The sequence below is a fragment of the Salminus brasiliensis genome, chromosome 24 (genome assembly GCF_030463535.1).
Source record: "Salminus brasiliensis chromosome 24, fSalBra1.hap2, whole genome shotgun sequence".
In the NCBI taxonomy this organism is placed as follows: Eukaryota; Metazoa; Chordata; class Actinopteri; order Characiformes; family Bryconidae; genus Salminus; species Salminus brasiliensis.
This window is the reverse complement of record NC_132901.1, coordinates 16,674,964-16,700,671: the sequence shown is the minus strand read 5'-3', so window position 1 is coordinate 16,700,671 and position 25,708 is coordinate 16,674,964. Positions and strand designations below refer to the sequence as shown.

At 39.8% G+C, this 25,708-nt stretch overlaps 1 protein-coding gene across 33 annotated transcripts in view; it reads left to right on the top strand.

The window, feature by feature from the left end:
- ptprda (protein tyrosine phosphatase receptor type Da) overlaps nucleotides 1-25,708 on the top strand; it is a 617,722-nt gene that overhangs the window by 228,279 nt on the left and 363,735 nt on the right. For all 33 annotated transcript variants that reach the window (XM_072669660.1, XM_072669680.1, XM_072669689.1 and 30 more), the window contains exon 7: nucleotides 17,812-17,856. The gene's annotated coding sequence lies outside the window, so the exon portion shown is untranslated. The remainder of the gene's footprint in view (nucleotides 1-17,811; nucleotides 17,857-25,708) is intronic.

Sequence of the window (25,708 nt, the reverse complement as noted above, 5' to 3'; positions counted from 1 at the left end):
TTGTAGTCCTGTGACACTTTTCACTTCTGGAACTCTCTATAGCATGACCTTGCGGAATTGCTCTGAAGTCGCCACTCTTTTATTCACTCTGTTGACCCTGCTGTCGCTCTGTTGGCAGTGACCGCATAGCTGCTGTTGGGATCTGGTTACGGGGTCCCTCACAACACTGCTTTTGTTATACAGTCATTCCAAAAAAACGACTGCCACAGACAAATGGAGACAGCACAAGCCTGACAAACAATAAACACTAAAATCCCCCTCCTCGCAGCACTTCATGGGCGACGGAGCGATCGCTGTCGGGCGAGTGAGGGCACATCCATATTAAAACGGCCTTTTGGCAGAAAACGGCAGCGATTATCAAGCTGTTTGTTTTGTTTTTGTTCATGCGTCCAACTCTTCCCTCCCATTTCAAGCTCCATTTGACTCTGAATGAGCTCATCGATTTCTCATCCGGAAAAATATCGACTCCACTGCACCACCTCGAACGCATCTCTGCTATACTGCTGAATAGGGCTCATTACGTCTGATCATAATTAAACTAATTATCTATTCTAATACACCACCACTGAGAGGGAGGGGGAAAGAGAGAGAGCAGACAGACAGACAGAGTGAGCTTTATAACTGTAATCCTCTTTTGATGAAGTATTTCTGTAATCCTATAAAGTCATGTGTTTCAATGTCAGTTTTATCAAACTTATTGTGTAGCCCATAATATTTAATATTCAAGGATCTGAAGGGGCAAAATGAAGGGCAGCTTTTATATTTTCAGTCTTATCTAATGACTGACCATACAAAGAATAGTACACTGTATGGGCAAAAGTATTGGGACACACCTCTTAATCATTGAATTCAGGTGTTTCATTTAGTCTCGTTGCCACAGGTTTATAAATTCAACCGCCTAGCCATGCAGTCTGCCTTCCTACACATTGGTGAGAGAAGGAGTGGCTCCAAAGAGCTCACTGAATTCCAGAGTGATACTGTGATAGGATGCCACTGTTGCGATAAGTCAGTTGGTGAAATTTCTTCCCTGCTAGATGGTCCACCATCAACTGTGAGTGGTATTCAGCTCATCAGCACCATCAGCACAAAAACTGTGCGTCGGGAGCTTCATGACATGGGTTTCCATGGCCAACAGCTGCATGCAAGCCTTACGTCACCAAGTTCAATTCCAATCGGATGGAGTGGTGTAAAGCATAGCGCCACTGGTCTCTGGAGCAGTGTAACTGTGTTCAGTGGAGTGACGAATCACGCTTCTCTATCTGGCAGTCTGATGGATGAGTCTGGGTTTGGTGAATGGTAGCAGAAAGCTACCTGCCTGAAGTCTGATGGAGGAGGGATAATGCAATCTGTTTGTTTTTCAGGGGTTGGAAAAGGCCCCTTAATTCCAGTGAGGTGAAATCTCAATGCTCAAAGACATTTTGGACAATTGATTCCAATGTTGTGGCAGTAGTTTGGGGAAGACCATTTTCTGTTCCAGCTTGACTGTGCCCCAGTGCACAAAGCAAGGTCCATAAAGGCATGGTAGAATAAGTTTGGTGTGGAAGAACTTGACTGGCCCTGAAGGAGCCCTGATCTCAACCCCATCAAACATCTTTTAAATGAGCTAGAATGGAGATTGTGAGCCAGGCCCTCTCGTCAAACATCAGTGTCTGACCATCATTGTGTCTCACAATGGCTCTTCTGGATTAATGGGTGAAAATTCCCATAGACACACTCCAAAATGCTACTGCTGCAGAGGGGAGCAACTCTATATGAATCTGTAGACATTGCAATAACATGCAATTGTTGGTGATCGAATCACCAAATCAAATGATCAACACCCCTTGTCACCCCCTAATCCCAAAAAAGTATTGGATGAAGCACCATCCATCATTCCAGAGAACACAGTTCCACTGCTCCACAGCTCAGTGCTCGGGGTCTTTATACCCCTCTAGCTCATGCCTGCCATTAGGTATGGTACCAACAGGATCACGGTTATCTGCTCCAGAGAGTCCTATCCTACTGTGCATGTGCACATCTTTGTCAGTGACGGGTGCAACTTAAATTAGCTGAATGCATTCATTAGAAAGCATATGCATAAATATTTGGACATATAGTGGTCACTGGTCTCTAACTCAGTTTATCTGGTCTTCAATGATCCTGACTGCAGCATTACACAATGCTAACATAGGTGTTCTGCTGTATTGCAGTAAATACACCACAGAAATCCATGGAACGTGTTTGTAACAGCATCCACATGCTTCCAGTCTGAAGCTGCTTCATCAGTCCCAGTAACAGAGACTGAGGCGCGCTGTTAGCGTGCACTAACGCCGGTAATGCAGTGATCTGTAGCTCATTCTCATTGCATTATTGAAGTCTCTGACCTTCTGCCGCGCTGAAACTCCATTCATCACCCTCAGCGGAGCCGGCAAAACACTTCTCATCTGTTCTGACTGGATCATTCGCTTCATTCGCATGCGTCGCTTTGCATACATCACATTAGCGTACATCAGGTTAGCGACGCTAGCGCCCGTTGGCTGATATGCGTTGAGGCCTGGAACTGTATTTTGCCTCACACAGCCTCTTTAATTCTCTTTCGTTTGCCTTTGTGGTGGCTTTCCAGTTTCATCTAAAGTTTTTGTGACATATTTGTTTACTTTTTCGCTCATTAAAAAATGCATCACTATACAAATGGTTAGCAGAGCCAGCAGGCTACAGAAATACCACAAAGATACTAGTGACAGTAGGTCTAAGGAGAACCTGGCAAGGCTGACAATGATGCACAATGTGTATATTTAATGTCTAATTGCAGCTGCATTTTCATTTATGTATGTGTTTTACTCACTATACTGAGAAATCACCAAGGCTAAGAGTCACAGTCTGATCTCGTGTCAGATTTAATTTCAGTTATAGAAGGCTTTCATGGAATTACACTTCCTGGAATCACATTCAGATATGCATACTTTTAAGGCAGAATACGGTTTGTCTTGGCCCATGGGGTGGTCTATGAGAGCTCTTTCAGAGTGTGTATGAATTATGCAGTGCAGGGGGGTTTAGGTCTTTTAGCTGCATTCATTATTACAGAGTCCAACACCTTATATAAACCTCCAGACTGAGTTCAGCAACCTACACTATAAGAGGCAGACAGGCTGAGAGCATAAAGTACGTAAGAGCGAGAGAGAGGAATAGTGAAGGATGTCTTTAGTCTGATGAAGCAAAAATGCTGCAGCACTTTCCTCCATTTCCATGGCGCATATCAAACAACCAAGACATTAAAAATTAAAGCAGAGAGGTCATGCGGATAAATGTGAAGCAGACTTCACGACATCTTAAATATGTAGAATGATGAGGCATAACCCTCCATTTTTTATGCACTCTGTGAGACTTAAAGTGCTTTAAATGACATTGTGACTGACTCTGAGACCCAATCCGTACTTCAGAAATGTCCCTTTCATGTGTATTAAATCTCTTGCCTATGGTTTATTTTATGATCATAGATTACAGTGTGTCATACAGTGCCATAAATCACATGTCAGTGAGTATTGGGCACATTTCTGTTTAATGTTCTTGTGAGGAAAAAATAAGGACATCCCCAGATTCATTTGCATTTACATTTAAGGGGTGGAGACCGTGAGTGGCGTCTTGCAGCGAGAGGCGTTGTATATATTTAAGTTCAATAAAGTGAAGCCAAAAGGTATAAGCGGAGATTTCTCCTTGACTTGTTCCCTTAAATTCCTTAGCTTCCTTTCATAGATTTGTTTTATCTTCAATTGGTTGTGATTGCTTTGCAAGAATTTACAACACCTTTTGGTTGATGGTTGAAACGTTCATAAAAAATTATTTTAGAAAATAAATACTTTTTTATTCGTTTTTCCGCTTTTTTCACTTGTATATTTTTGAGTGTTATGTTGGAGGATGATGAATTATACATAGGACTATACCTGTGATGGCATCAATAAGGGGGTGGTGTACGCCCATTTGGTTTATATAGCAGTGTTGGCGGGCATCCCATGAGCATGCTGAGGAAGGCCTAGCGCCAAAATGTTTATGTTTTATCTGTGAGTGTTACACCTTCAGGTCTCCAACCTGCCTCCGCCAATTCCTTGCACTCCATTTCCCACAGTCAGTCTCTCAGTCTCTTCCAGAGGACTTCCAGAGACACGTCACCAGTCAGCCAATAAGAAATTGTTCCTGCCTGTCTGTTGGCCTGTCTGTTTTCTGTCTCTTGACTTCGCGATTGCCTACATTTTCGTTGCATAACGAGGGGTTCGCTGTTTTGTACTTGCTTTGGTTACTGATCCAAGTTTTTCCAAGTTTTGAGTCTACAACAATAAACCGTTTTTATCGGCAAGGATCTGACGAGTCATTCGAATGAGTCACATAAATACATATAGTATAGGGTTCAGCAGGTGAACAGAATTTAGGAGGGCAGCATGTCCGTTTACTTTTTGGAGACTAGTTTGATTCACTGGCTGGGGTAAGACTCCTAACATTACATCCTCTTACCTGTGGAGCATGATTCAATGCAAGTTACATTACATTTACATTTATGGCATTTAGCAGACGCTCTTATCCAGAGCGACTTACAAGGTTACTCGTATTACAGAGGTGGGGCAATGTAGAGTTAGGAGTCTTGCCCAAGAACTCTTATTGGTGTAGAACAGCATAGTCACCCAGATAGGGAATCGAACCCCAGTCTCCCACGTGGTAAGGTAGCTCATTGTCAAGTAGTGGTGTTATCTGTTCTGGATACGAGTACCAGCCAAAAGCTGCAAATGTAAATACAGCTTTATTTGCCTTTGTTTTGTCAACACACACCACAAAGTGCGCAGCAGTTGTCAAAGGAGGGTATTCAACTAGACGTCATGAAAATGCAGGATTAACGTACACGGTGCACGACTGCTACACTCTAAAATAAGCACACACAGGTCTTCCTTGTTTAACCATTGCTTCTTAATTACTTTCAGCAGTTCCCATATCCCTATTGGAATCATTTGTTAGAATGAACTAAGTCATTGATTACTCATGTAATGAATAAAACAAGTAGAAAACAGATGCAGGAAAAAAAAAATGACAAGCTAAAAAAAAAGAAAAGAAAACAACAGCAGGTGAGGCAACGTTTGATGTGATTGGCTTTGCTGTCAGTGTGTGTTGACTGAAAGCTTGAAGTGTGAGTGGTTGGGTATCCGTCAGAGCTGCTGTGTTAAACACACACACGCACACACATACATCTGCTGACAGCCAGTGCGGCAGACGCAGCTAATTTTAGTTCCCAGAACACCTTCAAACCCCTCACACACTTGACAGTGCAAAGACGCGGAGGCACACACTTCAGCGCTGCCTAAGAACAAAGACGCGCCAGGCTGCATCCGTCCCCATTATAATTAAAACTTCCTAAAACTATGATGTCATTTCCCTGAGAACGCACTTCTCTTTCCTGCTCTCTGGATTATTTATGTAGCTGGGAAAAGAGCAGTCATGCTGAAGTCTAGTGCAGTTAAAAAGGAGGCCTGATTCAATTGAGGAAAACATACTTCAGGACATGGAGAGCCTTTTCAGAACCACTGCTGGTGAACAGCTCCTATATGGAAGTTTGTATCTGTATATTAGAATGACTTGCATTACTTTACTTCACTTTTACTGCAGTTCAATGGAGTTTAATCTGCTCATGCCCTTTAATAAAGCCATCTTAATGCTATTGTTTCATCTATGCTGATACACTATATATCCAAATGTTTGTGGACACCTCTTCTAGTGAATGCTTTCAATTATTGCTGACACAGATGTGTAAATGCTTACACATTGTCTAGTCCCTGTAAAAAAGTACTGCCAATAGAATGAGACTCTCTGGAGCAGATAAACATGAACCTATTGCCAGACATGGGCTACAGAAGTATAAAGCTCCCAGCATTGAGCTGTGGAGCAGTGAACCCTTGCTCTCTAGAATGATGGTCATGCTCCATCCAATACCTTCGATATGAGGTGGGGTGGTGAACATCCAACATCCTGACCTCTCTAATGCTTATCTCACTGAACACAATCAAATCCTTACAGCAATGCTCCAAACTCTAGTAGAAAGCCTCACCTGGACATAAAGGAGGATACACTTTTTTAATACTCTTGATTTTGGAAGAAGCAATGAATGAACATGTGTCCCAGTACTTTTGTCCATATAGTGTATGTTAAGAAAATAAATGGGATTAATAGACTGGAGGGGTGTGTGTGCTATCCTGCGATTAACTGGTGCTCTCTCAAAGGAATATGCCAGTCTTGCGTCTGATGGAAAAAACATTTAACAAAATGTATGTAGGGACAAATGGATGGATGGTTTTACAGCCTTTTTGAGCAAGCAAACACATGGACAGAATGTTACAGTTCAGTGGCCTGTTAGTGTTACTTAAATCAATAATATGACGCAAATCAATAGTAAGCATTTCTGTATTGATCCATATTTAGCTCTGAGTTTGTGTACATTCTCGCTCAGAAACAATCAAAAAAGAACTCTTTACATGAAAATGTTTGGGAATACTTCACTGAAGGGCAACATATTACAAAACCTACTTCCATACGCCTTTCATGATAATGGGCATAAATCTATATAAACATTTATAAATGCCTGTTTTGACAAGTTCCAGTTCTCACAAACTAGTTGTAATAAGTTTATTCACATGTCTATGTAAGTTAGAATTGGTTGTCATTAAAGGTTTTAATGAGCTATGCTCTGATTGGCTGTCCTGTGTTGCACCTCACTCACTCCAAGAAGTCCCAGAATACTGCTAAGCTGCTGTAGGCATAATAGACAGGTCTACTGCATGTAAGTGTGTCCATTATGTGACATCACAAATTGACAGAATTTAAAAAAGTTTAAGCTGTTTACATTAAGGCATATAGCAGATCTTTTTGGGCTGTTTTTGTGTGTGCCTGTACATACATGTCCAAATGTTTGTGGACACCACTTTACTTTAAGTTGTACCTCTTGCTGACACAGCACACAGCTTGTCGAGTCCCTGTATGGAAGTAATGCCAATAGAAAAAGACTCAGAGAGTAGGACTAGAGCAGATTAGATATGAATCCATTGACACCATGCCTAGTGCCAGGAGTGGGCTAGAGGGATATAAAGCCAGTATTGAGCTGTGGAGCAGTGGAACTGTGTTCTCTGGAATGACGAGGGTGCTCCATTCAGTACTTTTGGGGATGAGTTGAGGAGTTAGGGATGAGGTGATGTGGTGGTCATCCAACATCTTGACCTCACAGGCGCTCTGGGCGTTAAATTCAGGCAAATCCTCATAGCAATTTTTCAAAATCTAATGGAAAGCTTTCCCTAGACAGTAGAGACAGTTACTCCAGCAAAAGAGTAAATTATTTTCTTTAATACCCTTGATTTTGGAGGAAACAATAAATGAGCAGGTGTCCCAATACTTTTGTCCATATGGTGGATATGGACCGTCTGGACTGGTAAAGGGAATGGTATATGGTTTAAAGTGGTTATAGTGTTTGAGTACCGTATCAAACTGCAAAGGAACGTTTGTACTTCCATAGGATGAGCTTCTAAAGATGCGCTGTTAAGCAAAATGAAGAACATACAATATGAAATAATTAATCAATATTATAATACTGGTATAATAATACTAATCTCTATAGATCTATGTATATGTCTATTATTAATAATAGTCAAAATAGGCCATTCTTCCACATGGCAGTTTATTAACAGTAGGTCAAGGATGCTAAGTTCCTTCATGTGTACATTAGTTTTACTTTCTTCATAAAGAGATGTAAGACTTTTAAATACTTAATACAACACAGCTATTCAGAGGCAAACAGAAAGACAGGCAAAGTTTGGCAGCAGCAGTGGAAAGCCATTAACTTGTAACCTTCAGAAAAAAAGACATTTGTATTACTTGTCTATCAGGAAAAACACATTTTTACAAAGACAAAAGACGCTTGAAAAAGGCAGTGTCATTCACTGAGAAGAATAACTGCTGATGGAATTACTGTAAATGAATTGTCTCGAATAAAGACAAAAGAAAAACACAATGGAGTTCAGGTTAACCTGCGACAAATATGCGTTAGGAAAATCATTCTTATTATTATATCTTTTAGAATTTGGTTTTCAGTAAAATGCATGTAAGTGGGTCTCTGAGTGGTCCAGCTGGTTCAAATTCTGGGTCATGCTGCCATCAGCAGCCAGAGCCTGAGAGAGCACCACTGGCCTTACTCTCTCCGATAGCCGATGCATCAGAGCTGAGAACCCAGTGTTTTCCTTCATCGGCGGCAGTTCGAAAAGAGGCGGTGGCTGGTTGAGCATGTGTCGGCTGACACACCCCCAGCTTCTCTAGTCGATCCTGGTATTTTGGAATTGTTACTGTTGCACATCAATAAGTAATTTGTTATAGAACTACCTTTTGGTGGCTGGATCTGACCGTATTTAAGCATATTAAGTATAAAAATCAGGGCTTTTGATTTATTTTGTTTATTATCATCATCTTTTTGCCTCTTGGTCCAATTCAGGTGGTCCAAGAGGCAAAAAAATGGCCATTTCTTAACCGTATTGTCCTAATATGGTCCTGTCTCTGTATTGTAAAGTTAAATTAACAGTCAGTGTTAAGATCAGTATACTGTTTTTTTTTTCCAGCTCTTTACTGTGAAATGAATGCTTTGTGACAAAGAAGCAATGTGGTATGGAGCTGGTGTGGCAGTAGTTCTTGATTTTCATCCATCCTCATAATTAATTAGTTAGTTCAGCTTAAGATTTAGTTAACTTTTTAGTCAGCAAAGAATTGGTGTTAAAACAGAGAGCTCAGTTCCCAGTGAGCTGAACACTGTCAATTGTTGATCACTCTCAGAGTGTTAAGTGTTTAGCTTCACCCTTCTCATGCACTGTAGCCCCGGAGGCCTCTGCAGCATCATTGACTTTTGGAAGGAGGCTCTACCTACTGTAAATCTTGTGTTATGCTAGTTAATGTGAGCTGAAATTTGCTGTGATGTGTTTTTTAGATCTGTAATAGTTTACAAACACTTTTTCCCCCAGTCATCTGTTATAAGACATGTGATATGATGATGATCTCAAGCTGAATCGGGAGTAGGCTTAGGTCTAAGAGTCAGGTTGCTGTGGAAGTTGTCGAGTTCTTTACTTGACATAAAGAGCTCCTGTTTGGAGCATAAAGCCAATTTGTTCTTCTTCTGTGAATGAACAAATACTACAGTACTAAAGTACTGATTCACAGTATAAAGTATAAATGTGGAGGTTTCGAAAAAGTAAAAAATACACTGTAATACATTAGAAAAGGGACAAATTCTTGTCACTGCACACCAGTTATAATACAGTATAATAAAGTACACATCCAGTTACATCATCTACTTCCTGCATCCAATCCAGTCCAATTTGGGGTTGCAGTGACAACAGGGCAAGCACAGAAGCCCATGTGTCCCTGTCCCCAGCAATTTCTACCAGCTCTTGCTGGGGGATCACCAAATGCTTCCAGGCCATCTCCATATAATCCCTGCAGTGTGTTCTGGGCCTTCCCATGGGCGTCCTCCCAGTTGGTTCTCCACAGTACACCTCCAACGGAAGCTTGCCGAAGTCCATGCTGCTTATTTCTATCCTTGCACCTTATCCAATGTACATTGCACCACATCCCCAATTCGAACATTGTGAGTGGTGGGTCCACATGATTGTCCCATGTTACATGTTTGGGCTGAACATGACTGAGGTACATAAGGGCACACTTCCCCCAGGCCTGGCTCCAGGGTAGATCCAGGTAACCCTCCAGGCCAGGTCTAGGCAGAATACTCACTTTAACAGTAAGCTCCTGGCAACCCTGCTGCTAGTTCTTTACTGTTTACTGTTACTGTTACTTTTTTTTTTTTTTTTTTTTTTTTTTACATTGTATATATACATGTATATTGTATATTGTTGCTGTCCCATTAATAAGAGTGCAAGAGTTAGTTTTAGCTACCTGTTCCTAAAGTGAGTTACAGTATACAGTAATCATATATTGGCGTGCTCTAATATTCAGATTTCTTTTTTTTTACTATGTACAATTGTAGGCTGCTTCATCACATAGGTTTTGCTGGTTGAACACTATCAAAGAGACCTTAATGTAATACTGTCCTTTAGTTCTTTATGTTCTAAATGTGGAAATGTTCCACCAACCTTCATATTTTCTGCAAAATTCATAGTTCAGGCATTATTTTAATGTGATGTCATTTCATCACACAGCAGTTTTAGCTTAGTGAGCTTGTAATTCAGGGGGTTCACGTTTGGAACTTACTTACTTATTTATTTATTTATTTATTTATTTATTTATTTATTTATTTGTTTGTTTGTTTTTTGAAAACAGCTTTTACTTTTCTTAGAGAAACTACTATTTGGAGCTGCAGTTGCTAACACGGGTATGATGGTGACTGCAGAATGACTCATAGTCTAAACTTAAGACCCATTTTTAAGTATACGCAAAGCTTAGTGGTTGCCTACTGAGTATATAGATTATATACCCTGGATACCACATAGAGCAGTGTCTGATATAAAGCCATTAGTAGTGGTTGACCCACAGATTGACCCATATAGCTGTGGATTTTGATGTAGGTTAACAGTGTAAGCCTGGCAGCACTTTGGGGACACTACGCAGTGATCAGCTAGGTCACCATTTTTGGTTCACCCTGACACAATACAGTGAAAACTGACCTTTATTGTTGGCCACTTAACCAGATTATTTATCTGTGGACCTATATATATATATATATATATATATATATATATATATATATATATATATATATTTTGGTAATGGTTCTTAGCTTGAACATAAGGTGTTACTATGAAGACTAATACACTAAGACACCAAACAAAGGAACCCAATCGGCCCATTCATCATAAAATGCTCGTACTATAAGAAGAATTAAAATAATTAAAAAAAAGAAAAACAGCAAAAATGAAAAATTCATAAATTAACTAAATTAATAATTAATTGATGAGTTACAATAATTAATAATACTTATTTATAATACCTTTATTTATTAATAAAAAAGTATTTATTTATAATGGAAATAATACCCAAAATGCCTCATATAAAAAAAGACAAATAGCTGCTCATTGTAACTTTATGAAAACAAAATTGCTGGAAATTAATAATGACTGGTTATTTGAGAACATTTGCATTATTTTACATTTTAGTGTGTAGTTTCTTACATTTACTACTTACAGTGGTTGTATGTGGTACTTTAAGAGTTTTGAGAAAGCATGCCAACGAAGGCATACTGAATAGGCTGGTACACAGTGGTTTAATGAGCACACAGGACTGTGTGAAAATAGAACACAATTATGGGATCTCTTAAAAAAAGCAAAGACTGTACTTTTCTTTCTTTAGAGATTGTTTCTTTAGAGAGTCTGTTTCTTCCTGAGCAGTGTTTTAGGTTTCCACCACTAGAGGGCAATATTGTCCTTGTAAAAAATTAATCAGGGACCAAAAAAAATCCAAGAAAAGCTCACATTTCAGATTAATTCCCTCACATATTATTATTATTATTATTATCATTATTATTATTATTATTATTATTATTATTATTATTATTAATATTACATTTGTCTCCTTTTTAACCTTTCTTTTAAATTTGTTTAGACCATAATTAAAATAGGTATATTTGACTGTTAGAATTTAATTATAGACAGACAGATAGATAGATAGGCAGGAAAGGCACAATATTGTGTTTTCACAATTTCCACAATTCCCAGTTCATCAGTTTTATATTTTGTGTCCAGCAGGTGGCAGTGTAATATCTCTATTCTCCCTCTCTCTCTCTCTCTCTCTCTCTCTCTCTCTCTCTCTCTCTCTCTCTCTCTCTCTTCCTCACACTCGCTCTCTAAAACACACCCTAACTCACACCTGCTGTTGTAGAGACTGTGACCCTTCATTTATTCATCCATTTTTATTCGCCATGAACGACGTGGAGGGTGTATTAATCTATGCCGTCACACACAGACACAGACACACACACACACACACACACACACACCATCCCACAAGAAAAAAAAAAAAAGTCAGAGGAAGAGTATTTTCTCGTCTTGTGTGACAGTAATGATGGTTAGTATGGTTTTATGATCCAAAGCAGCTGTAGATCATTTTAAATGACTGTTTCTTGACCTCTCCTTATACCTTATCATTAAACAAGCTGTTAATGGGCCTTTAAGACCTCAGTAACATCACAAAAAAACAGTGAATTCAGAACCGGAGGCTGTTCTGAATCTTAGTTTCCAGTCCTGAACTGCACAGACTGAACTCTAAAAGGTACATATTTGAACCTTACCAAACAAATGTTCACACCCTGTGTTAACAACTTGTATTTCAACAAAAGCATAGAAACACAAGATTTACATCATTTGGGCTTTTTAAGGTCTGGACTAACCAGGTCAGATGTTAGTCTGACTAAGGCCTTGTGTGCACTACAGGACTTCTAAAAGTGACAAAAAGTGGCAGAATTGAGATGGAAAGAAATGGTACATTTTTGCTTGGCAGTGACAACCTGCTGTAGTCTATTCTGCAGGAACAGTATGAGCCAGTTTTTACGTCATGAGGACAGTATTCCGCTTGCTGCCATACACTGGGAATGTCTGATGTTGAATTTCCTTGTTTGGGGACCACTGTAAAAATGTTCCCACCAGCAGTGAACCAAAGGAGGATTCACATGGAAGCTGACCGGTTTGTATAGCGGCCTGTGTACACTGGCCATTGACATGCATTTTTTGGGACTGAATCAGGTTAAAATTTGCTTCTCTTGTCCCTGTATAAACCCCCAAGATGCATTGTAGTAGATCCAGATATTACACCTGGCATTAATGCAATGTAGTAGTTATGTAATCCTAAGTAGCCAAACTATCTATCTTGGCTGATCAGTGACCTGAAATATTTCCACAGTAAGATTTCCACTTACTCCGAATGAGTAGGAATCCTAAATCATATTCAGTAAACTCAAGCCTGAGGCCTGAAGCTACACCAGTTCTGGTGGCTGTAAGTTGAAGTCAAGCAGTGGGTATTAAAGCAGGTGAAACCTGGAGCTGCAGTGTGATGTTTTAAGGGACCTTTAAATACAGACGAGGGATGCTGCAGGAACTGAGACTGTTCTATTATTTAACATAGGAAAGACTAGCCTTGCTTATCTGCTTCTGCACGGTTCTTTTAGTATCTAGGATGAGACGTATGTACTTATAAGATTAAGAGGTCATTAATAAGCTCTTGCAGCTGAAAGAGTGACTATAATAATAATAATAATAATAATAATAATAATAATAAGTAGTAATAGTAGTAGTGTTGGTGGTGGTAGAAGTAGTAGTAGCAGTAACATTAGTAGTAAAAGTAACAATAGTAGTAGTAGTAACATTAGTAGTAGTAGTAGTAGTAGAAGAAGAAGTAACATTAGTAGGATTAGTAGTCATAGTAGTAGTATTAGTAGTAGTAGTAGTAGTAGTAGTAGTGGTGGTGGTGATGATGGTGGAAGTAGTAGTAGTAGTAACATTAGTAGTAGTAGTAGTAGTAGTAGTAGTAGTAGTAGTAGTAGTGGTTGTAGTAGTGGTGGTGGTGGTGGTGATGGTGGAAGTAGTAGTAGCAGTAACATTAGTAGTAATAATAACAATAGTAGTACTAGTAACATTAGTAGTAGTAACGTTAGTAGTAGTAGTAGTAGTAGTAGTAGAAGAAGAAGAAGAAGTCATATTAGTAGGATTGGTAGTAGTAGTAGTAGTAGTAGTAGAAGTAACATTAGTAGGATTAGTAGTCATAATAGTAGTAGTAGTAGTAGTAGAAGAAGAAGAAGAAGAAGAAGTAACATTAGTAGGATTAGTAGTCATAATAGTAGTAGTAGTAGTAGAAGAAGAAGAAGAAGAAGAAGTAACATTAGTAGGATTAGTAGTCATAGTAGTAGTAGTAGTAGTAGAAGAAGAAGAAGAAGAAGAAGTAACATTAGTAGGATTAGTAGTCATAGTAGTAGTAATAATAGTAGGATTAGTAGTTGTAGTTGTAGTAGTAGTAGTAGTATTAGTAGAAGTAACATTAGTAGAATTTTCATTGCTGTAAAATGCAGTCAGTGTATGAACAGTACTCAGTTTTGTGCTGTGTGTATGTGTATCCTGTCTCTTCATGCTGGTTTGGAAAAAGTCCAGGCCTGCTTTGTGTTCTGAGCATGCTCAGTGTGTTATTTACACCCTGGTGTGTGTTTGTGCTGTGTCCAGACGGGAGAATCAGTGTGCTATTCAACCGCTAGAATAGAAATGATGATGATGAGGAGGAGAGTACAGGGAGATGAGTGGGGGAGGGAAGAGAAAGGCCAGCACACACACACACACACACACACACATACATACATATATATATATATATATATATATATATATATATATATATATATATATATAGAGAGAGAGAGAGAGAGATAGATAGATAGATAGATAGACAGATACTGCTAGTGAGTCAGCATAACTATTACTAAATGTGTACTAAATGCTATACATATGTGTCCAAATGTTTGTGGACGCCCCTTCTAAAGACTGCATTCATCCCTAATAAAAGCATTCAGCTATTTTAATTTGCAACCATTCCGTTTCATTCTGTTACGATAGTTCAGCTCCCACACTGTTTTGTCATTTTAGGAGTCTGCCCTTTTATTTTAAACCATGATGATCCAAAAAGAGAAGAATACAGTGTTGGTTCTCTAATGAAAGATAATTGTTTCTTTAAAGAACCTCTTGCACATAATGTAAATATTACAATGTATTTCTATAGCTATATATCCAAGCCAACATTGTTTTTTTGGCAGTAATGTTCACTCCCTTTTGCTATCCCCTTATGCCCCTCAGCACTGTCGCATTTAAAAACTCTATAATTTCACCAGATTAACTGGCTCATCCTACCGGCTTTCTGTAATTTCAGCAGATTACTGAGGGATCAGCACGAGCAGCTATATCTTACTACCCTCAGGCCATAATTTCCAGATTAGAGAATGACACATATTCAGTTACATGTAAAAAGTCATGTATCACCATCTTTTAAGGCATTCTTTAAGGCTTAGCCTACAAATGCTGTACCCATGTTTCTTCAACAATCCTCCACATTACAGTTTGTTTATCTAGAACATTCTAGAAACTGAATCCCTTTGTAGCTGCAGGCCCAAACTGCAACCAGCAGAAAACAGTAGATGAAAAATTCCCATGTTCCAAAACCACCTCCAGCAGAGTGAGGAGATACTAATGGATTCATGTAAAAAGATGCATGCACCCATTCGCTTCAAAGCCTGACTTCAGCTCATTGTTCTATTTGAATAATAAAGTCTGTATGGGTTATATCTTCACCCAGTCTGCTGTCTAAAACCCCAGCAGAAACCTGAGGTAATAAAGAGCCTGTTTCTAATAACATTTCTAAACATGTTCATGTACAGTTGATTGAATGCTGGAGGTATTTTTTCCTCTACTGGAATACAGTGTCATCATATCAACTCTATTTCTCCATTCTAGTGCTTTGTGCTGAAAAATATTAAGTACAAGTATAGTCCATATAGACTTAATCTGGCTCAGTGGCCTAATCTGCTTCCGGAGCCATGCCGCTTTGCCATCAGTGGCCAGAGTCAGAGAGAGCACAATTGTCCATGCTCTCTTCAGGTGGGTAGATGGTGCCCTCTGCCCTCACCACTCTTAAAGTGAAGTTTAAGACCTGCTAGACCACCAAAGCTGCTCCCATCAGATAAACAGCACTTAAATCATCCTTATTTGAGACTTTGAGGAGAAAATCAGGTTCTAATCTTGCTCAGGTCTGACAAAATGTATGTTCTTTAACAGTAAGAAGGCCTAATAATGAGAGTCTGGGAGCACGTGGAGATGATCAAACTGGAATTTGAATAAGTGAAACAAGAGAATAATAATGAAACTTTATTTGCAAATAAATCAATAAATCTCTTGAGTTAGTTGTAAACCTCTGCTTTAGACAGTATTCAGCCCCTTTTGTTGGATGTTAATAATAATAAACACATCACTCTCACTTACTGCAAAGTTAAGGTTACTTCTAAACTTGGCCCTGTTTAAGACTAAAGCTTCTGTGGCTGGTAGAGCAGTTTTTGGAGCCTGTCCTTGTGCACGTTTCACTTTTTAGAACCATGATATTTCAGCGGCCCATCAAAACTTGCTGGGACGTGTCGTCCTATCAAAACAATCGATAGTCCTCGCCCATCCCCTCATCAATAAGGCCTCTGTCGCCCCGTTGCTGTGACAATGACAGTAGTGTCAGGCCTGACGGCGCGGAGCGACTGTAGCCATCGTTGTCCGGTCACACCTCGCAAACCCTCACCTTCGCTGGCCGACCTTTGCGGAAATTGGCGAATCCAATCTGCATGCAAATAACAGCGAGCCTTTTGGTGACATTTTTACGGTTATCGCTCCATCCCGCTGCCCTGAATGTGCTGAGGCCACACTTTTACCACAGAGAGAGAGAGAGAGAGAGAGAGAGAGGCTCTTCACCACTTGTTTATACCCAGTGTTGCTAAATAACACTACTCATTTTCCTCTTGGCAGAACACAGTGTTTAAAAAAAGAGGCGTAAAAAAGGAGTAATAATCACTGAGAGAGGGCAGGTAAATATGCCTGATTGCTTTCTTCTCAAGCAGCAAAGAAGTCTCTCTCTCTCTCTCTCTCTCTCTCTCTCTTTCTCTCTCTCTCTGTCCCAATCATGGTGTTTGGAAGAGAATAATGGCATTTGTTAAAGAATGATGGTGTTTGTAGGAGAATAATGATATTTGTTAAAGATGGTGTTTGAAGAGGATGATGGTGTTTGGAGGAGACAAATGGTAGCTGTTGAAGAATTAGGATATTTGATGAAAAATAATGGTATTTTTGACTAATTATGGTGTTTGAAAGGGGGTATTTGTTGAAGAATTATGATGTTTAATGCAAAATAATGGTACTTGTTTACGAATGATGATGTTTAGAGGAGAATAACGGTACTGAATTTTGGTGTTTGATGGAAAACAATCATACATGTAGAAGAAGTATGTTTTTTTGGAGGAGAATAAGGTATTTGTTAAAGAATAAGAGTGTTTGTTGGGGAATAATGTTTGGGAAAGAATGCTAGTGTTTGTGTCAGAATGATGGTATGGTGATGTTTGGTGAAGAAAGATGGGTGTATCCTGGAATTAATTCTCCATTCATTTGTTTCCAGTTCTGCAGAGAAGCACACTTCATCACTTAGTCACTTTTATCGTGAGAGCTGTGCATGTGTGAACGCTGATGAATTTACCAGCCTTGCCCTCAATTCACCACAGGCCTCATTTTGTGAAAACAACCCAAAGCACATTTCTCCTTGCTGGTTCAATAAGCACCTAATCATTTGCAGGGATATTAGTCTGCGGGCCTGTTGGAGGCAGCGGATGCCTCTGATGCTAGCAGGAAATAGCCTGAGAAAATGTCCTCAGCAAACCCTAAATACATGCCTTATTTATTTATTTTTATTTGGTTTATTTATTTATTTATTTATTTACCGCCTTGTTTATTTTGGAGGAAGTCTAATTTGTTTTGCTGCTTTTAAGGAGATTGTAATTGCGCTGTGTTTTATGATACAAGCTCGACCAACAATTCTGCTAATACAGTTTAAATCGACTGTGTTATATTAATACATGGATCCATTTTTCCCTGCTTTTGAGACTGCTTTTTTTTTTTTACATCTAAAACATGTTATATGGGGTTCTGGGATTGTTCTGCTTTTGTGCTAAAATGATAAAGAACTTTCTAGACTTTTAAAATATGTAAAACTCATCAGGCCTATTTTGACAGACTGCTTTCTTTTTTTCTGGTATTTTAGTTTTCCACCCTGAGATGTAAACTGCAGAATGAACCTTTGGAGAAGGTAAGACTGACTGTATTTTCCTTTGGACGGAGGTGCATTCCAATAATGCAACACTGGCTTATTACTAATTTAACAGGATGCAAAGCACATGGGCGCCCATTTGCTTTTTTGGTGGTGAGAAATGATGGAAAGGAGTGGCTCAACAAGGAGTATAGGGTTTCTGAATCTGCTAGTTGGCTTATCTACAAGATGGCTTATACCACCAGCATACCTTCTGGCATAGCAATGTGTGCAGGACAACACCTACTGGCATCTCTGTTCGTAATGCTCAGTGACTTTCTACATGTGATTTATACAGAATCTCCCAAAGATCATGAATAATTATGTAAATCACATCAGTGAGACATCTTCATATGCACCGATGAGCAAAGCCAAATTGTGTGTCATTCAAACTTGCAGCCATTAAATGATATTTTACTGGCATAAGTAAAAGAGAGGCACAGGGCGAGTCAGAGAGACGCAGTGGAGTTTATACTGATGGCATTCTGCTTTTAGTTCCCTGATATCCAGTAAAGTCAACTAATATTTGAGCTTTGTTTAATTCAGACTCTTAGACATTTGACTATGCGAGATGCACCTGTTTAAGTGTAGCATGAATGTCCGGAAAACTCCTTTATGTACAAAAAAATACACTCTCAGCTTTTTTCTCTTCTCTCTGAAAACTGAGTAACTGGAGAACTGAAAACGGCACACAAGAGAGGAAAACTTTGCTGCCTCTCTTACTACTACACTAATGTACGACATGCATGCCTGTGATGTTTTTCACTCCTGAAAACTATAAAACAAAAGTGCTGTAGAAAATCTCTACTTTGCCATCTGGAATTGAGACAAAAGTCTGACAAATGTCGATGTATTACTACGCAGAGCGACAGTGCAGCGTCGCTGAACAGTGTATGTCGGCAAATACCTTAGCATAACTGTAATGACCTGCCCAGAGTATGTTGTTTTAGCTTGTGTGCAGGCTATGAGTCTGGTTGTTGAATGTGACCATTACACAGTGGCAGCTCTATTGGGGGGGGGGGATAACTAACTACAGATGCAGACAATATAGATCATGGAATCTTTGGTCATTGATTTTTTTTATTGTATGCATTTATCAGGATTACTATTGATCTATTGATTTATGAACATATTTATTTAAATGGAAGTGACTGATAAAGTGTTAGGAAATAACACTGTAACACAAAAATGAATGCACTAATTGAATGCACTAATTGAATGCACTAATTGTGGGTCAAGAAGCTGAAGTTCCACCTTAACATGGTGACACAGTTACATTCTATAAGTGTTGTTTTATTGCACAACATTAATAAGGGAAAGACACTGAAGTGTGTTTTATGCACAGCAGCCTTAGGATGGAAAACCATATGTACTACAGATGTACCGATTGCAGTTTTCTTGGCTAATGTTTGCTGTCCAGTTTGTTTCTTGTCCGGTTTGCTGACATTTTTTAAACATGACTGTGTGATGGAACATTTTTAAGCTATTGTGGATTAAGCACAGACATTTGAAACTTGTAAAATACTTTATATTCATTTTATCTAAAGTATTTAACAAACATTAATGTCAAAGCATAAATAGTAGCCTTAAATGGCTTCCACTTACCAGTTTCCCCTTCTTTTTTATTTACCTGTTTTGACTTGCTATATTTTTGCCCGTAAAATTTCGAAAAGAGAGCAGCGCATCACCATGAGATGGAGATCTGCGCAAGGCTAAAAGCTAATGCTAGCCTTTTGCCATCTCCTTTCACCATTCACTCCCTTAACAAACTGGGTTACCTGAACTCAACCAAACTGGACCTAACACACATCAGATGGGAAAGTAGCATCATTTTTTTTTTGTACTGGTAAGACTTAGAGGCAAGGCTAAAATCGAACTGGCTACAATCTCTTTAGCTTGCTGAAAGCCCATTGAGCTGAGAGGATACAATGGGAGGACAGCAGTACTACAAGACTAACTGCAGTGATTCTGTTACAGTAGAATAAGACGAGACAACCATAATAATAATAATAATAATAATAATAATAATAATAATAATAATTTGGCCTCCTTATTTAACTCATCCCTGCAGTGAACAACACATATGCACTAGTGAGCAAACACACACGGTGGACACACACATCCAGAGCGGTGGGCTCTAACTGCTGAACCACCACTGCTCCTACACCTTCCACTGTTCATTAAAGGACATTCTTCATGTTTCACACTGAGGTTAAGTAACAGGGTTATAAACAGGCATGTATTGCATTTTGAGTAATGTTTGCCCCAACCAAAGTTACATATTTGCTATTATTCATCAAAAACCCACTTAACTTTGGCACTGTTAAAACACACAGAGCTCAGAGCTGTGTGAGAAAGAGAGAGAGAGAGAGAGAGAGAGAGAGAGAGAGAGAGAGAGAGAGAGAGATAGCAGATTTGTAAAGATGGAAAGAGTGAGAAAGAAAGAGACGTAGAGATGGAGAGGTGAAAAAAAAAAAGAATGTTAAAGGGAGCGAATGTGAGTGTGTGTGTGTGTGTGTGTGATGGAGATGAGGGTGATAAATGGAGAGATAGAGTGAGAGAATGAGGAGGAAGAAGAGAAGGGAGGGAGGGGTGTCTTAGCATAAACTGAAAAGACACGAGATAGCGGCGTGGTTTTTATGAAAGTGCTGTCGCGCACCCGGCGGATATGAGAATATTTTGAGATTTCAGCATTTCCAATACGAGTGATATTAACCCAAATCACTTTCAATTATTCGCTGTATGAAAATACTGTCGTTTCATTCTCGGGTGTAGATTCTCTCTGCCGTTATGAAAGGTTTCTAAAAGGGATGGATATTACCTGACAAAATAAATGTGACAACTATAATTCAGCACTAGCATACATAGGGGTGCACTGTTCTCAGAGCTAGTTTGACTGGATATTAATTTTATTAGACTCCATATTGCATATCTACCAATACTGCCATCATTTCAAAAGGCACATTCTATATTAAATGTCTATCATTAAGCTTTAGTGGATTTGAAAATCATCTGTTCATAACACAGGGACATTTATACCCTCTGCTCGAAGCACTATCATTTAATAAAGATCTAATTATCAAGCACCATTTTTGGTTAATAATGACTGGATTAATGAACATTTCACATAAGGAGCAGAATATGAAACAATGTGTGTCAAGTTGAACAACTGATGGCTTAAAGCTGCAGGTTAAGCCATCAGTTGTTTGGTGCAGAGTGATGGTGTTTGGTGGAGAGTGATGGTGTTTGGTAGAAAATCACTGTTGTGTGTTTGTTGGAGAATGATGGTGTTTGGTGGAGAGTGATGGTGTTTGGTAGAAAATCGCTGTTGTGTGTTTGATAGAAAATCACTGGTGTGTGTTTGTTGGAGAATGATGGTGTTTGAGGGAGAATCACTGTTGTGTGTTTGGTAGAAAATCACTGTTGTGTGTTTATTGGAGAATGATGGTGTTTGGTGGAGAGTAATGGTGTTTGTTAGAGAATGATGGTGTTTGGTGGAGAATAATGGTGTTTGTTGGAGAATAATGGTGTTTGTTGGAGAATGATGGTGTTTTGTGGAGAGTGATGGTGTTTGGTAGAAAATCACTGTTGTGTGTTTGGTAGAAAATCACTGGTGTGCGTTTGTTGGAGAATGATGGTGTTTGATGGAGAATGATGGTGTTTGGTGGAGAATCACTGTTGTGTGTTTGTTGAAGAATGATGGTGTTTGGTGGAGAATCACTGTTGTGTGTTTGTTGGAGAATGATGGTGTTTGGTGGAGAGTGATGATGTTTGGTGGAGAGTGATGGTGTCCCAATACTTTTGTTCATAAAATGTATAAACATGATTCAATGACTCAATGATTCGATGCCTGGATTGTGAATGTACATTAATCCATATTATACAGGTCAGAGAAATCCAGCTTCTGAGAGCAGATCTTCCTGTACGTAGAAAACAACTGTTCCAGAACGTTTGCTGTTCTGGGAAAAGTGGATACTTGCTGGTGTAGACAGACTGACCTGTATGAATACACACTGATCTCCACACCTGCACTACAGGAACAAAAAATACCCATGACGCTTGTCAAACTGAGGAAAGGTAAACACCCCCAGCTGCAGGTTTTTGGTGAGAGTAAAGCTACCTACACCTGAACCTAAAGCCCTCCTGAAAGGCTTCCGCGAGCAACTGAATCAAGCCTGATTGAAGATTAGAAAGCAGGTGGAACGGAAATAAAAGAGGAGAAATCAGTGAATGTGTAGTGTTCAAACGAGAGAGAGAGAGAGAGAGAGAGAGAGAGAGAGAGAGAGAGAGAGAGAGAGAGAGAAAGAGAGAGAGAGAGAGAGAGAGAGAGAGAGAGAGGTGCAAGGTTGAATAGCAGCTGCCAGAGTGTAGAGAAAGAGTGTGAGGAGCATTTATGAAGAATATAATATGCTTCCACTTCCTTTTTAAGGGAAACATGTCAAGGCACTATTTCCCTTGATACACAGAGGGAAATGGTCAGCATTTCTCTGTGTGTGTGTGTGTGTGTGTGTGTGTGTGTGTGTGTAATAACAGAATAATGTGAATGCACATAGTCAAGTCAAATATAAGCTGCCTTTTTGCCAAATTGTAGAGAGAGAGAGAGAGAGAGAGAGAGAGAGAGAGAGAGAGTGAGAGAGGTGGGCGGGGTATATGAATATTTTACCGGTGTTGTTCAGCACCCTCTGGACATCCTAATTGAGCTGATTTACTGTTATGGCTTTGGGTGTAACCACTCTTGAAAAGAGAGAGAGAGAGGGCGAGAGAGAGATTAATTAACAAATGATCTCTCTGTTTCTCTTTTTCTTTCTGCCTTTCACTTCATTCTCTACTTGTCTGTTCTCTCTTACTCCCCGTCATCCCCCCTCTCTCATTCCATCATCCATCTGCCCCCCCCCCCTCCCCCCTCTATCTCTCTCTCTCTCTCTCTCTCTCTCTCTCTCTCTCAGGCTGGGAATGAGTTGTTGTAGTAGGCTGATCTATAGTAATAGTAAATAGCAGTACAGAGGATTGGTGGATTGTAGACATCAGGTGCTGAGTAGAACCTTATTGATCTTCTCACATCAGCTAGTTTCTACAGTCTTGCTGAAAGATAATGACAAATTTCTAATTTACACCTCCACATGCCAAGTGTAGTCAACCAGATGAAGTTTAGTTTTAGTTAGTTTTTCTCTCAATTCTGCAGTGGAGCTATGAGACTAATGTGGCAAATAAATGAAGGATTATTATTCCATAATCTCTAAAAGACATAATGATGTGCTTTCTGCCAGTGTATGATGCACTGATATTTATAAACATGTACTAAAGGAAGTGAAAAAGGTAAATGCAGCAGGAGGTATCTTGTTGACAGTTTAAATATATTTTATTGAGTCACAAATTTTGAGTAAGTTGGCTCATACTCTTATCAAGAGTGACTTTGGTAGCACTGTATTTTCGTCCACTCTCACAGTCATATCGGATTAGATTCGGTTTACTGTGAGTATTAATAAGCGAGCACACCAGGCTCGGTTGTTGCAAAGTGCTAAACAATCGCAATAGGCAGAGGAAGCAGATTGACTAATGTCCAAAAGAGCATGGTGATAGGGTACCGGGGTGGTAGCATCTCAGAAATGACCCAGCTAAATTTGTGGGATGTTCTACAGCTAGCTTAGTGAACTTGCATCAAAACTTGACCTCCCAACGGCATAACAGTGATGCCCCACAGGCCAATGATGCCAGAGGAGAATGACAACCTCAGCGAGCGGTACAGCCACTGTGGACCAGTTAACCTCTATAATGAACCCCCTCCATCAGCCTAATACAGTCCATGACACAGCATCTCGCTAGTGTCATCCGGGCCACTTTTAAATGCTTTCATTGGTCACAGAGCTCTCGCCATTCTTCAAAAGCCAAGCCAGTGTTTTTCTTGGTTTTAGCGAGGACTGCCGCGCTCTCTTCAGTTGTAATTCTGAGTTTCTTTGGTTTGATAGAGATAGGGATATCTCCATGTTTGCAGTAGCTCTCCCAGTAGCTGTTTTGTTTGTATCAGTGCCATTAGCAACACCGAGGTTGTCAGTATGTGACATAAGTATGTAAAGACGTGATATGGCCTGAAAAACTTGCGTGAAAACTACCAGACCACCCTGTCGAATGTTGAGGGGTAATACAGCACACTGACACCATTTATTATTAATTATTAAATATTTTTGTACCCTCCCCACTCAGTAATACTACTGCTTTTTAAAAAAAAAGCAATAATCTTAGAGACTGCCGCTTAATAAGTATGGCAGAAATCAAATCATTAGATGAGGTACATGTTCCATTAAGCCCAAAGTGCATGGTCTCACACGCTGGCACCGTCAATCAATGTGAAAGCTCAGATTCAAGCCTAGATATTTATTCTTATTCACTTTTCAAAGGAAATTCTAAGGTAGGCAGCAGACAACTTTATGGCTTAAATAATGAATGTATTTAGCGGCTACAAGGACAACAGATTTTCAAAAGCTTCTCTACTAATGGTTCATTAAACAGGACTAGACAACACTTACAGGTTTTTTTTTCTTTTTTTTTTCAGTTTTTCAGTTTTTGGCAGTCTGCCGTCCAGAATAGCACCTGTGTGTTTTCTCTTCAGGTGGTGCCATCCACACACTTTGCACAGTTTACAATTCACCTTTGTGCTTTGTTCTAATTGGGTCTTTGGAAATGCTTAGAAACCTCTTTCAGTGTGCTTCCCCAGCCAGGGAATCGAAACCCCCGAACCCCGCTAGGCTTAAGTTAGCTAGCATGCAAAACACCACAGCATATACGCTAAACAGGTGTTCCAGCTAACTGAGGCTCAAATCACACGCGATTATAAGATAAAGCCTTATTCTTAAGAGCGTCTGATACACTGTATTACTGCTATATTGCCTATCCCTACACACAAGACTATGTGTTTCTAAGTTCAGCCATGTTCCGCTTCTCTGCTGTGTTCTCTTCACTGGCTTCCTGTAGTTCCTGCCTGTATCAGAAATCAAAATTCTAATATTGGCCTACCAAGTCAAGAACGGACCAGCCCCTCCATACTTGATGGCAATGGTCGACCCACCATCCCTTAAGATCCATGGAAGACAAGCGCCGAGGCTTTTTTCTGTCCTGGCACCGAAGTGGTGGAACGAGCTTCCCCTGGGTGTCCGAATGGCGAGCCGCTCACTGTCTTTAAACGTGGTGTAGTGCTGAGTATTGTGGTCTCCATACTGACTTTTGTATTTAGTAGTAGTACCTTATGTTTAATACTTCTAAACAAAGCTTTTGACCATTGCCATCAAGCTGGAGGGGCTGGTCTCTTATTGGCTTTGTAAGCCAGCGTCAGAAATTTGAATCTGATGCAGGAATCAGCTACAGGAAGCCAGTGAAGAGAACTCAGCAGTGGAGTTACATGGCTGAACTTAGAAACATTGAAAACAACCCATGCCGCTGCATTCTGGAAAAGGGAGAACAGCCAGAAGAGAGTTGCAGTAGTCAAGTCTTGAGGTGACGAGAGACTGAACGAGCACCTGGGTGGCTTCTCTAGAGAGGAAGGGTCGAATTCTCTGGATGTTGAAAGGGAAAAATCTGCATGGCCGAGTCAGATTTGCAACATGACTTGAGAACGATAACTGATCATCCATGACTTCGAGCTTCTGTAGATGGAGTGACCAGTGAGTTCTCAAAAGAGACGGCAAGATCATTGTGAAGCCCAGCAGTTCTCGGGATGTGCAGCAGCTCTGTCTTGCTGAGGTTGAGTTTGAGGTGGTGAGCTGCCAGCGAGACATGCCAAGAAGCGGGTAGAAACCTGGGTAGAAACCATAGGGATACAAATTAGATAAGGGTATTTTCTGAGTAAACAGTGAAGCGC